The sequence below is a fragment of the Pseudorca crassidens genome, chromosome 3 (assembly GCF_039906515.1).
Source record: "Pseudorca crassidens isolate mPseCra1 chromosome 3, mPseCra1.hap1, whole genome shotgun sequence".
NCBI lineage: Eukaryota > Metazoa > Chordata > Mammalia > Artiodactyla > Delphinidae > Pseudorca > Pseudorca crassidens.
The window spans coordinates 25027483-25044044 of record NC_090298.1 but is presented as its reverse complement, the minus strand read 5'-3'; positions in this window follow the sequence as shown (position 1 = coordinate 25044044).

The following is a 16562-nucleotide window of genomic DNA, read 5'->3' as shown; positions in this document are numbered from 1 at the left end:
ATACCAGGGTGTTACCAGTCTACAGGGAAAAGTATGGGTTAAGGTTATAAGCCAGTTTGATTGGTAGTTCTGACCAGTAGACCAGAGTCAGCACAGTGGACTATAAAGCAGAAACAGAAATAATTCCAAATTCTGACTTGCTCCAGACGCGCAGGCTCAGTGGCCATGGCTCACGGGCCCAGCTGCTCCGCAGCATGTGGGATCTTCCCGGACCGGGGCATGAACCCGTGTCCCCTGCATCGGCAGGTGGACTCTCAACCACTGCACCACCAGGGAAGCCCCAAATTCTGACATTTTTAAAGTATATTACTAAGGTTATTTGTTTAACTACATCAAAAAAAAAATGCCAGTGGTATAAATAAGATAGAAGTTTACTTCTCTTTTGTGTTAAGCATGACGTGCTAGGAGTGGCAAGGTGATAGGTTTCTTTGCTCCATCAGGTCAGGTAGGCATCGGGGCTTCTTGTACTTTGTTGTTCAGGCCCCTACTGCCAGTCGCCTCGCTACATGACCAGAGGTGGTTCACCACAACCATGTCCACTTCTCAGCCCGCAGACGGGAGAAGAGGAAATGGAGGACCAGCAGTTTCCATTCAATGAAGGTGACCTGGGAGGAGCCAGTATCCTAGTTCCCAGAATTTAAACACGCGTTCCAGGCTGGCTGCAATGGAGGCTGTGAATATAATCTCCAACTAGGGGCTCATTTACTCAACTAAAATGTGGGAGTTCAAAGACTAAAGAAAGAAGAGAAAAATTAATATTTGAAGATAATTACAGTCTTTCCCAGAAGAGAGAACAAAGAGAAAAGATTACAATAAATTATAATGAATAGCCAGGACATTTTTTCCCCAAGAAATGGTTGAAATCAGGTGAGATTCTGAGGAAAGAAAATGAGACCACCCCTATTGATTGTAAGAAGTTCCCTATGGAAAGATTCTAAAAATGTTAAAAGGTCCCATCTTCCCTGTTGAAACAGTGACCATCATTGTTTCTAATAAATGAGGCACTATATTCTGAAAAAAAATTGTTTGAATTTTATATTAAGTAGAAAGAGCTTGAAGGCATAGTAGTGTTCGTATTTTCCAGTGTTCTCCAAGATATGTTCCCTTGGATACTAGTCCAGTGAAATGGTTATTGGAAAAATTTTTTTCTTATCAAATAGGTTTGGGAGACATTGACTACTGTATCTCCAAGTAGACAGTTACAAAGTCTAAGTATATTAATACACATTGCAACACATAGTAAAGAGAACTAATTAAATGCCTTATTCTAAATGCATTAATCACATAATTTTTATTCAAGTAGCACTTATCAATGCATTTTGACATAGCCTTTTGAGGAAACTGATTTAATCCAAACTCTTTATTTTACAAGATATTATAACAAATGAGGACAAAGCATTTATATACCTTAATGAGAACTAGATAAGTCAATTAACCTAACACCATGCAGTGAAGTCGCAGCTTTTAGTATAAACAATTTATTGATTTAATCCAGGTGCTCAGCAGACTATGGTTCATGGGCTAATTCTGGCCCACTGCCCATTTTTATAAATAAAGTGTGATTGAACAGTTGTACTCATTCATTTATTTATTGTCTATGGCTCATTTCTCACTGCAACAGCAGAGTTGAGTAGTTGTGACAGAGATCGTATGGCCCACAAAGCTTCTAATATTTACTATTGGGTTTTTTACAGAAAGAGTGTTTGTTGACCCCTGATTTAATTCATTCAGAAATATAAGTTAAATATGAGTCAGTATATCTCAAGTACCCCAGTATATCTTACTTCGAGAAGAAAAACAATTTGACATGGAATTGAATTAAGCTCGAGGAAAACTTGGAAGCAGTAATTATACTTCTCTCAACATAAGTGTTTTTTTCACAAAAATTATTGGTGAGCAATTCAGATGAATAAAATTTAAGATCTCTCAACTGAGTTTTATCTGTTACTTGAAACCACTAAACTCCATTGGTACCATTGTATTAAGCATTGATAATGTGGAGATGAATGAGCCATAGTACCAGCTCTCGAGTAGCTCACTGTCCAGCAGAGAAGATAAAAAAGAAATCCATCAAGTATTATATGATGACAAGATCTCTAATAATGTTCACCAAACTCTATCTAAGAAAAGGGTATGCCACATTATTTTAATGTAGCTTTTCCCCCTTTTCTCTAACAGTTAACATATCACATATACATCAGGTACTGTTCCAATATACTAACTCATATAGTAATCACAACAGCTGTAAATATATTGGTTCTCAGTCTGAGAAGACACAGATCTAAGGGGAGAAAAAGTATTTTACTCAGAGAGAACAGAATGTGCCAAGACACAGTACAATAGAGGTGCTGAAACAAGAGAAAGTGAGCAAAACTTCTTAAGTTTTCCTTTCAAATGCAGTATCAAGAAGGATAGGAAACAAGAGTGTATGAATCAACTCGGGAGAGCATCTTGTCTAAAAGATTTTGTCCCAATCAGAAGAAGGATAATAAAAAATGTCAAGTGTCAGAGGGCAGATATTGATGTAAGATAAATTCAGAGACAATTCTTAATATCGTTATTTTAGTTTAGTCCATTTTTACTTTCTGGCATTAGATGTGGCGAGATCATACTGTGAAATTTCTGAGTGTCTCCATTGATGGTTTGAATTACTTCACAAAGCTCCACATGATGGATAATTCCCTCAAACTATATAGTTTATGTACAAGCTGGCATTATGTGGATAGACTGGCATTGATAACATATCAAATTATCTTAAGGGATTATCTAGTCTAATATCTTAATTTACTCAGAGTGTTTAGGCAAGATTTATAAAGCTACACAGCTAATGCCATCATTATGATTTCCAAAATATTAGAAAATCTTTATACTTCAGTGTAGCGACTTATATTAGTTATAATACAAAGTTATGTTTTACTGAAATAGAGTATCTTACATTTAAAATGTTGATTCTATCTTAATTAACTACGTCTAAATTTATAGCTAGTATTTTTGAAAAGCATTGTTTGGAGTAAGACATTTTAAAATGCCATTGGTAAAGAATTCAACTTGTTAAAAATCTTAAAAGATGCATTTCAGTAGACATAGAGATAAATGTATAATTTTGGAAGAACAGTCTCTCAAATTGTATAAAAATGAAATGAAAATAATTTCTGCCAGTCATAAAATTAAGCAAACATATTTAGTTACATAGTAAAGACAAGTTTGGCAAACTTGCTAGAAAGTTTGCAAGTCTGGCAAATTTCCTTGCTAGAAAAGTAATCAAATATTGAGATCAATAAATATTTACATGGTACCTGGAAAACCAGAGGCAGTCTTTCTCCTGTACCTTAGACTGAGTACTAGACTAAAGAATAATGTCCAATTCTGAACTCTAAAATTAACTTAAGATTCATGAGATAGGATTGAATAAATATGTAGTTACCCAATAAGAAATGTAGGAATATCCTTGAAAGAAAACCAAAATAAATAACAGTGTTTAATAATATTTATTTTAATGTTTATATATTATAACAATTGAGAGCAAATGAGAGACGAATCTGCAGCCTGAGGAATGTATGTTCATGAAAGAGAATGCAAATAGTAAGCATGGGATTACTTTTAGTAAGATTAGTAAGAAGAAATATAGGATTAATAAGAAGATTCACTTCCCAAACTCCTCTGTTGAAAAACTAGGATTGGTCATATCTGTCTGGGATAGTATCCTAGAGAGCCTGTGATTCTGGGATGGATAGAGAGGTAATGAATAGTGACGCAGCAAGCATAGTAATAAAACAAGACATCTGTCATTAGAAAGATCATCTCATACCTAAACTTTGTCATCAATAGATTGTAATGTTCTCAAGGGGGAAAAACATGAAACAAAACTATGTAATGTTCATCTTCCATTGTTCAGTGGTCAAAATAAGTATTCTAGAACCAGATTGCCTGAGTTCAGATCCCAACTCCCCATTTTATTAATTCTGTTACCTTGGGAGAGTCAATTAATGTCTCCATATCTCATTTTTAACATCTTTAAAATGGGAATTATATTGAAACCTGTCTTTTGATTTGCTATAACATTAACTTTTTCATAGAAGACTGTCTGACACAGATTAGGCCTTACAAGTAAGATATCTCTAATGGCATGTACATAATAGACGACTCTGTCAATGCTTTTTTTAAAAAAGTTTATTTTATATTGGAGTACAGTTGATTAACAATGTGTTAGTTTCAGGTGTACAGCAAAGTGATTCAGTTATACATGTATCTATTATTTTTCAAATTATTTTCCCACTTAGGTTATTACAGAATATTGAGCAGAGTTCCCTGTGCTATACAGTAGGTCCTTGTTGGTTATTTTTTTAAATATAGCAGTGTGTATATGTCAATCCCAAACTCCCAATCTGTCCCTCCCCCCACCCCACCATTCCCCCTTGGTAACCATAAGTTCATTTTCTAAGTCTGTGAGTCTGTTTCTGTTTTGTTAGTAAGTTCGTTTGTATAATTCTTTTTAGATTCTACATATAAGCGATATCATATATTTGTCTTTATCTGAATTACTTCACTTAAGATGATAATCTCCAGGTCCATCCATGTTGCTGCAAATGGCATTATTTCATTCTTTTTAATGGCTGAGTAATATTCCACTGTATATATGTACCACATCTTCTTTATCCATTCTGTCAGTGGACATTTAGGTTGCTTTCATGTCATGGCTATTGTAAACAGTGCTGCAATGAATATTGGGGTGCATGTATCCTTTCGAACCATGTTTTTCACTGGATATATGCCCAGGAGTAGGATTGCTGGATCACATGGTAGCTCTGTTTTTACTTTCCTAAGGAACCTCCATACCATACTCCATAGTGGCAGTACCAATTTACATTCCCACCAACGGGCTAGGAGGGTTCTTTTTTCTCCACATCCTCTCCAGCATTTATTGTTTGTAGATTTTTTTGCTGATGACCATTCTGACTGGTGTGAGGTGATATCCTATTGTAGTTTTGACTTGCATTTCTCTAATAATTAATGATGTTGAACATCTTTTCATATGCTTCTTAGCCATCTGCCATTTGGAGAAATGTCTATGTAGGTCTTCTGCCCATTTTTTGATTGGGTTGGTTTTATGATACTGAGCCTCATCATCTGTTTGTAAATTTTAGAGACTAATCCATTGTCAGTCTCAATGTATGCAAATATTTTCTCCCATTTTGTGGGTTGTCTTTCTGTTTTGTTTACCATTTCCTTTGCTGTGCAAAAGCTTTTGAGTTTAATTAGGTCCCATTTGTTTTTTTATTTCCATTACTCTGGGAGATGGGTCCTCAACAAAATACTTGTAATCCAAATCCAACAATACATTAAAAGGATCATACGCCATGATCAAGTGGTATTTATCCCAGAGATGGGAGAATTTTTCAGTATCTCAACTCAATCAGTGTGATACATGACATTAACAAATTGAAGAACAAAAACCATATGATCATCTTAATAGGTGCAGAAAAAGCTTTTGAGAAAATTCAATATCCATTTATGATAAAAACTCTCCAGAAAGTAGGCATAGAGGGAACTTACCTCAACATGATAAAGGCCATATATGACAAACCTACAGCTAACATCATAATCAACAGTGAAAAGCTGAAAGCATTGTCAGGAACAAGACAAGGATGTCCACTCACCACTTTTATTCAACATAGTTTTGGAAGTCCTGGCCATGGCAATCAGAGAAGAAAAAGAAGTAAAAGGAATACACACTGGAAAAGAAAAAATAAAACTGTCACTGTTTGCAGATGACATGATACTATATACATAGAAAACCCTAAAGATGCTACCAGAAAACTACTAGAGCTCATCAATGAATTTGGTAAAGTTGCAGGATACAAAATTAATACATGGAAGTCTGTTGCCTTTCTATACACTAAAAATGAAAGATTAGAAAGAGAAATTAAACAACCATTTACCGTCACATCAAAAAGAATAAAATATCTAGGAATAAACCTACCTAAGGAGACAAAAGACCTATACTCTGAAAACTATATAAAACACTGATGAAAGAAGTCGAAGATGACACAGATGGAAAGATATACCATGTTCTTGGATTGGAAGAATAAATACTGTCAAAACAACTGTAGTATCCAAGGCAATCTGCAGATTAAATGCAATCCCTATCAAATCACCAATGGAATTTTTCACAGAACTGGAATGAAAAAATCTTAAAATTTGTATGGAGACACAAAAGACCCCAAATAGCCAAAGCAATCTTGAGAAAGAAAAACAGAGCTGGAGGACTCAGGATCCCTGACTTCAGACTACACTACAAAGCTTCAGTCATCAAAACAATATGGTACTGGAACAAAAACAGAAATATAGATCAATGGAACAGGATAGAAAGCCAAAAAATAAACCCACACACCTATGGTCAATTAATCTATGACAAAGGAGGCAAGACTATACAATGGAGGAAAGACAGTCTCTTCAATAAATGGTGCTAGGAAAACTGGACAGCTACATGTAAAAAAAAGGAAATTAAAGCACTTTAACATCATACACCAAAAATAAACTCAAAATTTAGGTATTTAGGTATTTAGGATTAAATACCTAAATGTAAGACCGGATACTATAAAACTGTTAGAGGAAAACAAATGCAGAATACTCTGTGACATAAATGTCAATGTTTATTTAATAAACTGAATGATAGTATAAAAGAAGCAAGGTTCTTATCCTAAACTATATTCCAAAGACTTTAGTGCTGTTTATTTATGTATATATGTTCCTTGGTTATATTAATATTAAAACCCAGAAGATATTCTGAGTGAAAGTATAGACAAGAGTAAGATAGGCACTTGCAAAATACATGGACTCTTTCAAGTTCTTATAGTAGCATTTATTGCCCTAAAATTTGGGGGTAGGGAGGTAAGAAAAGGAGGTCTTGAATCTGAATCTTAAACCAGCCTTTTACACCATATATATTATGGAATAAATAGCAAGAAAGTGTATCCTCTGTTGATATCTAGGCAATTTTCTCAACATTTTGTTGTCTGCTCACCAACGAAGAGCAACTGGGTTGGAATGTGTGTAAGCCTGGAGACTCTTGGACCTTTAACATAAAAATTAAATAAGAAGAGAGCCTGATCGGACTCTTCCAGCCTTTCTTTCTGCAGAGAATCTCAAAGAGCAAGGCCAACTCCAAAAGTAAACGTACCCACCTATCTCAATTTATCATGAAAAAAAATATGAATTGGAAAAAGAGATCCAAACACAGAGAAAAAATAACATATCTCTGCTTAGTGATATTTAATTTTTTCTTCTTTCTCAAAAGTTCAACTGCCAAGACTGATGACCTTTTTTGTATACTCTTGGATATAAAACTGGACTTGCCTGATTTTAAACACCCAACAGCTTTTCACTGATGGAAATACCACCTGCAGAAATACAATTCAGGGGACTTCCCTGGTGGTGCAGTGGTTAAGAATCTGCTTGCCAGTGCAGGAGACATGGGTTCGAGCCCTGGTCCGGGAAGATCCCACATGCCACAGAGCAACTAAGCCCATGTGCCACAACTACTGAGACTGTGCTCTAGAGCCCACGAGCCACCACTACTGATCCCATGCCAAAACTACGGAAGCCCGCGTGCCTAGAGCCCATGCTTCACAACCAGAGAAGTCACTGCAATGAGAAGCCTGCGCGCCGCAACGAAGAGTAGCCCCCACTTGCTGGCACTAGAGAAAGCCCCCACGCAGCAACGAAGACCCAGTGCAGCCAGAAATAAATAAATAAATAAATTTATAAAAAAAAAAAAAAAAAGAAGAAGTAGAATTCAGGCTGTCCAGAATCCAAAGCCTCTTAAATGAATTGTGTACCTGAAAAATAGTTAAATGATTCACTCAAATTTATAGTAATCCTTTGGTAGTGTTCTGAAATTATTTGCAAAAGGTAGACAGGCAGGCAGGTAGCTAGAGAGAGTCCCCAGTAGTGTTAAAAGAAATCAAAATGGTTTAATCACCCTGCCATAAAGTGAGATTGGCAAAGTTTATCCCTTGAAAGATATGAAATTATCATTTACAGTTGGGTGCCTTCTTGGAATTTCAATACAGTGAAGCTAGTCCCCAGATAGTAGTACCACTCTGTCTTTCAGAAAGTACAGATGACCCTTGAGAAACACAGGTTTGAAGTGCATGGGTCCAATTATACATGAATTTTTTTCCAAATAAATATGGTACCTGTATTTTCATTTTACAGATGTTTAAATTAACTAAATGTGAGGAAAAGTTTGTGCTCAATTAGAGACCACAATATGTGGAATCAAAAGAATTATGGTTTGACTATAATTCAAAAAGACACATGCATGCCAGCGTTCATTGCAGCACTATTTACAATAGCCAGGTCATGGAAGCAACCTAAATGCCCATCGACAGACAAATAGATAAAGAGGGTATGACACATATATACAATGGAATATTACTCAGCCATGAAAAGGAACGAAATTGGGTCATTTGTAGAGACGTGGATGGACCTAGAGACAGTCATATGGAGTGAAGTAAGTCAGAAAGGGAAAAACAAAGATCGTATATTAATGCATATATGTGGAATCTAGAAAAATGGTACAGATGAACCAGTTTGCAAGGCAGAAATAGAGACACAGATATAGAGAACAAACGTGTGGACATGAAAGGGGGTAAGTGGGGGGTTGGTGGTGGGATGAATTGGGAGATTGGGATTGACATATATACACTGATGTGTATAAAATAGATAACTAATAAGAACCTGCTGTATAAAAAAAAAAAAGTATGGTTTGAGTCCTGATTCTGTCCAGACTGTTTCAGCTTCCTACCCTTGGGTGAATCATTTATCAACTTCTTTGTTTTTGAGGCAGAGATAGCAGTAGGTGGATTTTCCACTCTGTGAGGTTTGGCACCCCTAATCACTGTGTTATTCAAGGGTCAACTCTATTTTATCTTTTCATAACTGCAAAAATTATTTTGCTTTTAATCGCATTAAAGGAACTAATGTCTAGATCTGTTGTCTGCTGGTGTTTTTCTGTCTATTACATTATCATAATTGTTTTTGCAAAACCACCGCCTCCTATGACAGAGGGGGAAAAATAAAGCTGCTGAAATTGGTTGTTTGGATTCTGTAATTCTAGGTGGAGTAGTCAAGGAATATTTGTGTCCTAAGACCCAAATGCATGCATTCCCTTATAAGGAAGTTCTTGCTGCTAAATAGTACTCCCATCTATATCTCAGCTTCCAAGTTCCCTGAATCAGTGGAACCAACCGATCCAAGCTCAACAAAGAGACTCTTGCCTTTTGTTTCTCTCCTCCTCTCATGTCCCTAGCACACTTTTTTACTTAGAACTAAGGACACAGTAACACTTTCATTCTTCTACAAGTCAGGCTCATTATGTCATTCAAATTTTCAGCAACTGTCCTGGAATGCATGCTAAAAGAGTGCAGAATTTATTTGATTCTATTTAACCCATGCTATATATCACTAAATATCTTGAAAAACTTTCAGGAAGGCTTTTGCTATGTTAGCGTGTTGCCAAAAGAAGTTAGTAAATATAGTGAATAAAAGCCAGCTAAATATTGTCATATTTATCAAGTGACTAATAGACTAACACATTTTATTTTTATTTCTTAACAAAGTAAGTAATGTAATAAGTAACTCTTGGCCAAGGGCAAACAGTTTCCTGATACTGTGTGTTTGGTTCTCTCACTTTGCTATGAACTAGTATATTTTTCATATATTTTGGGTCAGTTACTTTTATAGTGTGAAAAATATGTATTAGTTTTTACAATTTCCCTTCATTTTCTATTTTACTAAGAGTGTATATTTAATTGTGTCTGTGTCCCAGTTCCTATACTGGCAGCACTGTGAGAATTCTGTATTTCTCCATTCATCAGTGGGTTTCTCCAAAAATCTTCAAGGAAGTTCAGTCTATCACACCGATGACTCATTCAGCCCTGATCTTTGGGGATTATTCTTCCTATTGCAGACTTTCTGACTAAAAGATAATTCAGTTTACAGTGTTGATTTTAACAGAAGAAAACATGAATTATTTCTTGCGTTTCATAAGCACAACAGTTATGGGGAATGGGATAAAACACTTAAATATAGTACACTTAGGATGTTTTAAAGCCTCAGGAATTAGAGCAGGTTTTATGACTGTGTCAGATAAAAATGGTATTAAAATATTTGTCAGCCCTTTATAGCATTTTTAGTATAAAATAAAAAGTGCCTTTGGAAACAGCAATACAAAATTGAATGTTAACCATTTAGAATAGAAATTTGGCAGTAATATCAAGAGAATTAAGAACGTACATAATTCTCATAATTAAATAATAATTCCATTTCTGGAAATGTGGCCTGAAAAATAACCCAAAGTAGAAAAAAATATATATAGAGATATCTATTGCATTGTAATAGAGACAGTATGATTAGCACATACTATAATTCTCTGGAGCCCCAGATAACATATAGCAATAATGAGCAAATATTAAAGTATAATAAATTCATGACTGTGCTCAAAAGATGACAAATTTCTCTATAGTTCAGAAGTGGAAAACTATTCTCACAGTGTTACGTGGCGGGTAATCCCATGAAGCTCATGATTTTCAGCAAGAGCCTTGGAGATTTTGATTCCAGTATGGTGACTATCACCAAATTTCCCATCATATCACTGAGGACTCAGTGAGGCCCATCATTTTATATTAGGATCTGGGTCTGTACTCCTTTAAAATGTAGAGACAAACTGTGGCAGCTCTCTGGAGTTGCCAAATCTATAAAACTTTGCCAGTAATAAGTTTGAAAGAAGGAGGAGATGGCCAGAAAATGGGATTTGTGCCAAGGTGTTCACTGTGTCAGTGAAAAGATCTATGACATTAATTATATGATATGAGGCTAGAAAACCTCATTCTCGTGAAGGAATGCACAAGACTGGGGGTGAAGTGGCAGTTGACCATAGTGGAAGCATAACCAGATACACACACACACACACACACACACACACACACAGATTGAGAAAGAGAAAGCAAGAGCATGCTCGCATCCAAGATGAATATTACAACAAAAAACCTCTTCAAAGAGCTTGAAGAAAACTACCCACTAAGATCCAATTGTCATCAGTTTGTCTTAAAATAAGTGTAAGTTATAGAGTACTCTAAAAATAATTTAAAGTAAGTATGTTTAGTTTCCTCCAAGTGATAATGGAAAAAATAGCATACACAAAAATGATAATTTGTGATATGGAAATAGCAGATACTAATCAAAAACAGATTATTTATAAAAATAAACAATTAAAAATATTAGGAGTGAAAATTATAGTCATTGAATATTAAAAAATAGTATCACAGTATTTGGGGTGAATTCTAGAAATTACTCAGTTAAAGAAAGCATTAGAAGTATGGAAGATAGTGTTGTTTAATTTACCCAGAAATCTACACAAAGAGTTAAAGAGATAAAAGAACAAATGGTATGTTTAAAGCATCCAGAAATAGTTCTGGAAGTCAAGATTAGATGACTTATTAGAATTACAATATTTGAAGATATAATAATAACAGGTTTTTCTAGAATTGAAGAAAAACTGGCTTAAAATTCAGTGAGAGCCCATTAAGATAAATAAAAATAAATACATTCATTTTCTAAGGAAAAATCTGAATGCTAAATAAAAAAGAAAATTTAAAAAAAGCTATACAAAAGACACCAATTACATATCAAGGAATAACATTCAACAGTGAGTTGTCATCACTTTGGCAACAATAATATTGAGATGACTGTTAAGGTAGAATTCTACATCGAGCTAAAGAACAGTCAAGATTTAGGGTAAAATTACATTTTCAAACATACAAAAGTGAAAACAGTTTAGAGCATACATATTCATGCTGAATCAACTATTAAAGAATACTTTTCAGTAAGAATAAAATGCAAAAGGAAGGAGTGAGATGCAGAAAACAATGGTCATAAAAAATCAATATGTGATAACTGGATAGGACTGATGTAGTGGGTAGTTAAAATAGGCTAAGTTATTCCATTTAAAAGAGGATAAATTTTCAAATAACTTTAGAGTTTGTGAGTTGATATGTTTCTGTATGTTGAAAAATTATGGGTAATTACAAAGATACAGAATTAAATTTGTAGCTGTCAAACTAGCAGAAGACAACACATGGAAAAATCATATCAACCTAATAGAAATGAAGAAGACAGGGTGGGGAGATAAGCATGCAAATCAAAAACTATGGAAAAGAAACAGAACACTCAAACTAAGATAAAATAAATACATTATATCAATAATTATAGTACATCAAAAGGATTGCATTCACCTCAAATTGGTGTTTTTAAACTTGGCTTTTGTTGTTTGCTTGATCTACTCATAAAAGAATCGATACTAAATGTTACACCTAAAACTATGAAAACTAAGTGAAACAAAAAATAATCAAATAAAATATGAATATTACTATGGGATAGTGTATTAGTTTCCAAAAATATGCTATTGTAACAAATTACAACAAATTTAGTAGCTTAATAGAACACAAACATATCAATATACATTTCTGGAGGTCAGAAGTCTAAAATAACTGGAGGGGCTGTTTTTTTTCTGGAGATTCTGTTTCCTTGGCCTCTCAGCTTCTAGTGGCTACCTGTATTCCTTGGCTTGTGGCCCCTTCCTCCATCTTCAAAGCACATCACTCCAGTCTCTGCTTCCAACATCACATGGCCTTTTCCTCTGACTCTGACTCCTTCTGCATCTCTCTTATAAGGATTCTTATGCCTGCATAATTGAGGATAATCTCCTGATCAGTGTCAGATAGTCACATCTGCAAAGTGTCTTCTGCCATGTAAGGTAACATTCAGTGGTTCCAGCGATTAGGACATGGGCAATATTTGGGGGCTGTTATTCAGATAAACAAAGACAAAAAGATGAATGAGACTTATTAATTGGAGAAATATGATAATGATAATAATGATAATGTTAAAGTATGATAATATTTGTATAAATTTGAAAAATAATACTATAATACTTACAAGTTCATATATGTATAGGGTATATAAATGTAAATGTATAAAATTTACACATAAAATTTATACCAATTGCCTCTAGTGAGAGAAACATAGAAAAAGAACAAAATAAATGTTACTTTTGCTGTAAATTTTTATTTATTTTTAACAAATATCTAAACAATTATGAAAATTTTAAAATTTGCTGATTTCAGATGCACAATTGACAGAAGTTTATTATTATTTGGATCCTTTATCACAGTTGCTTTTACTAATATATATTAAAACAATCTAAACATTTAAATATGTTTTAACGGATGTAGATAAACTTCAAAGAATATCATAACATTGAAAATGATTGAGAAGTTTCTGTAACACATGAAAAAGTCTTATGTTTATAATATATGTATAAAAAGATTACAGAATTAAATTCACAAATGTATTATACATACACAGTTATGCACTAATTTAGAATAGTTCCTATGCCAAAGCTTTTACTTATATGTTATCCTATTTAATTTTTACTACTGCCTTCAGAGTTAAAAATTCCTACACTTATGATACCAATTTTACAGGTGAAGAAACTAAGGAATAAAATAAATGAGTAGTTGAACATGATTTCAAACCTATTCTGGCTGACGCTGAGCTCACACTCTTAATTCCTGTGCAGTATTGTCTATATAGCAAACAAGAATTACAAAACAACTATGTTTAGGAAAATATTTGAAAAACAGTAGGTCAAAATGTTAATGGTAATTGTTTTAGATTGTAGGCCTATGAATGATTATTTTTTCCTGTATTCTCAAAATACTCTATAATGAAATGGCATTTTGTATTATTTAAATGATGAAATATTAATTTTATGCAGGTGTAAAAGTGATATTGCTGAACATCAGACACTTCATTTATAGCACATGTGATCTGAAGTAAAATTAGGTTAATTAGGAAGTATCCATTTTAAGAATGATAAAAAACTTGGAAGAAACTGTGATTTTGGAAGAACTGTTATTGTCTTATTAAAAGAAGTCCATTAATAAGGAGTTCTGAAGATACTTATTTGATACCAAGGCATATAGTTAATGGATATACTTATAAAATAGCTAAATTTTACTTTCCTGTCTAATTTTCTAACACAGTAAAATTTCTGACAGAGTGTTAGACAAGGATAGTACATACATGGGGAATAAAACATGGGTCCTCCAAATTTTAATTACTTTATTTTTGTTGGCAGTGCTGTGTCATTTTTTTTGAATTTTTCTAGAAGTTTTCCATACTCTTGCAACATAAAACATTTTAATAAACTTCAAAACAATTTGTAACTAACTTCTACAGTTGAAATAATTTCATGTTTAAATATTAACTATATGATGATATACATCAATCTGGAGAGCAAATGAGTCTACAAACTATTAATTTAAGAAAGGAAGAACTAATAACCAGAAAACAATGAAGTAAATTTCAATAAATACATACCTAGAAATAATTATTTTAAATGTAAACAGACAAATGGCTCAATCAAGAGACATAAGGTAGCAGAATGAATAAAAAATAAAACCCATCAATAGGCTGCCTATAAGAGACTCTTCTTAGATATAAAGACAAAATAGACTGAAGGCGAAAGGATAGAAAAAAATATTCCATGAAAATAGAAAAGAAAACTGGGGTAGAAAATCTGAATAGTCTAATTATTAGTAACAAAATTGAATCAGTAATCAAAAAACTCCCCCAAGACAAAAGTCCAGTCCAGATGACTTCATAGGTGAATTCTACCAAACATTTAAAGAAGAGTTAATACCTATCTTTCTCAAATTATTCTGAAAATTTTAAGAAAAAAGGGACACTTTCAAGTTCAGTTTACAAGGCCAGCATTACCCCGATACTAAAACCAAAGACTACAAAAAAAGAAAATTTCAGGCCAGTATCACTGATGAACATAGATGCAGAAATTCTCAACAAAATATTAGCAAGCCAAAGGATCATATACCATGATTAAGTGGAATTTATTCCGGGGATGCAAGGATGGTTTAACATTTATAAATCAATCAATGTGTTACACCACATTAACAAAAAAAGTATAAAAATCATTATCATTTCAGTAGATGCATAAAAAGTTTTTGACAAAATTCAACAGCCATTTATGATAAAAATTCTGAATAATGTGAGTATAGAGGGAATATACCTCAACATAATAAAAGCTGTATATGACAAACCCACAGCTAACTTCATACTTAATGGTAAAAAGCTGAAAGGAACAAGGAACTGGGACGCTGAAAGGAGCAAGGAACAAGGAACAAGGATGCTGAAAGGAACAAGGAACAAGACAAGGATGCTCAGTCTTGCCACATCTATTGTACATGTATTGGAAATCTTAGCTGCAGCTATTAGGCAAGAAAAAGAAATGAAAGTTATCCAAATTGGAAAAGGAAGATGTAAAACTGTCACAGTTTGTAGAGGACATGATACTATACAAAAAAAAAAAAAAAAAAAAAAAAAAAAAAAAATCCCCAAATCTCCACAACAAAACTGTTAGAACTAATAAATGAATTCAGTAAAGTTTAGGATACAAGATTAATATACAAAAATCTGTTGCATTTCTATACACCAGTAACAAACTATTCAAAAGTAATTAAGAAAACAATCCCATTTACAATTGCATCAAAAGTAATAGAACACCTTGAAGTAAATTTATCCAAGGAGATGAAAGACCTATATATTGAAAATTATAAGACATTGGTGCAAGGAATTAAAGAAGATACAAATAATGGAAAGATATTCTGTGCTTATGGATTGGGCTAATCAATATCATAAAAAATGTCCATAGTACTCAAAGGAATCTACTGATTTAATACAGTCCCTATCAAAATTCCAATGACATTTTTTTCACAGAACTAGAACAAATAATCGTAAAATCTGTATGGAACCATAAAAGACCCTGAATAACCAAAACAATCTTGGGAAAAAAGAACAAAGCTGGAGATATCATGCTCCCGACTTGAAACTATGCTACAAGGCTATAGTAATCAAAATATATGGTACTGACACAAAAAACAGACACATAGATCAATGGAACAGAATATGAGTGTCTAGAAATATGGTCAGTTAACCTATGATGAGGATGGCAAGAATATACAATGGGGAAAAGACAACTTCTTCAATAAACAGTGCTGAGAAAACAGGACAGGCACAAGAAAAAGAATGAATCTGGAGCACTTTCTTACACCATATACAAAAATAAACTCGAAATGGATTAAAGATTTAAATATAGAACCTGAAACCATAAAACTCCTCAAAGAAAACATAGGCAGTAACCTCTTTGACATCTGTCTTAGCAAAATTTATTGGATATGTCTCCTCAGGCAAGGGCAATAAAGCAAAAATAAACAAATGGGACTACGTCAAACCAAAAAACTTTTGTACAACAGAAGAAACCACCAACAAAACAAAAAGGCAGCCTACTGAATGGGAGAAGATATTGCAAGCTATATATCCAATAATTGGTTGACATTCAAAATATATAAAGAACTCATTTAACTCAATATCAAAGAAACCAGACAACCCAATTAAAAATGAGCAGAACACCTGAATAGACA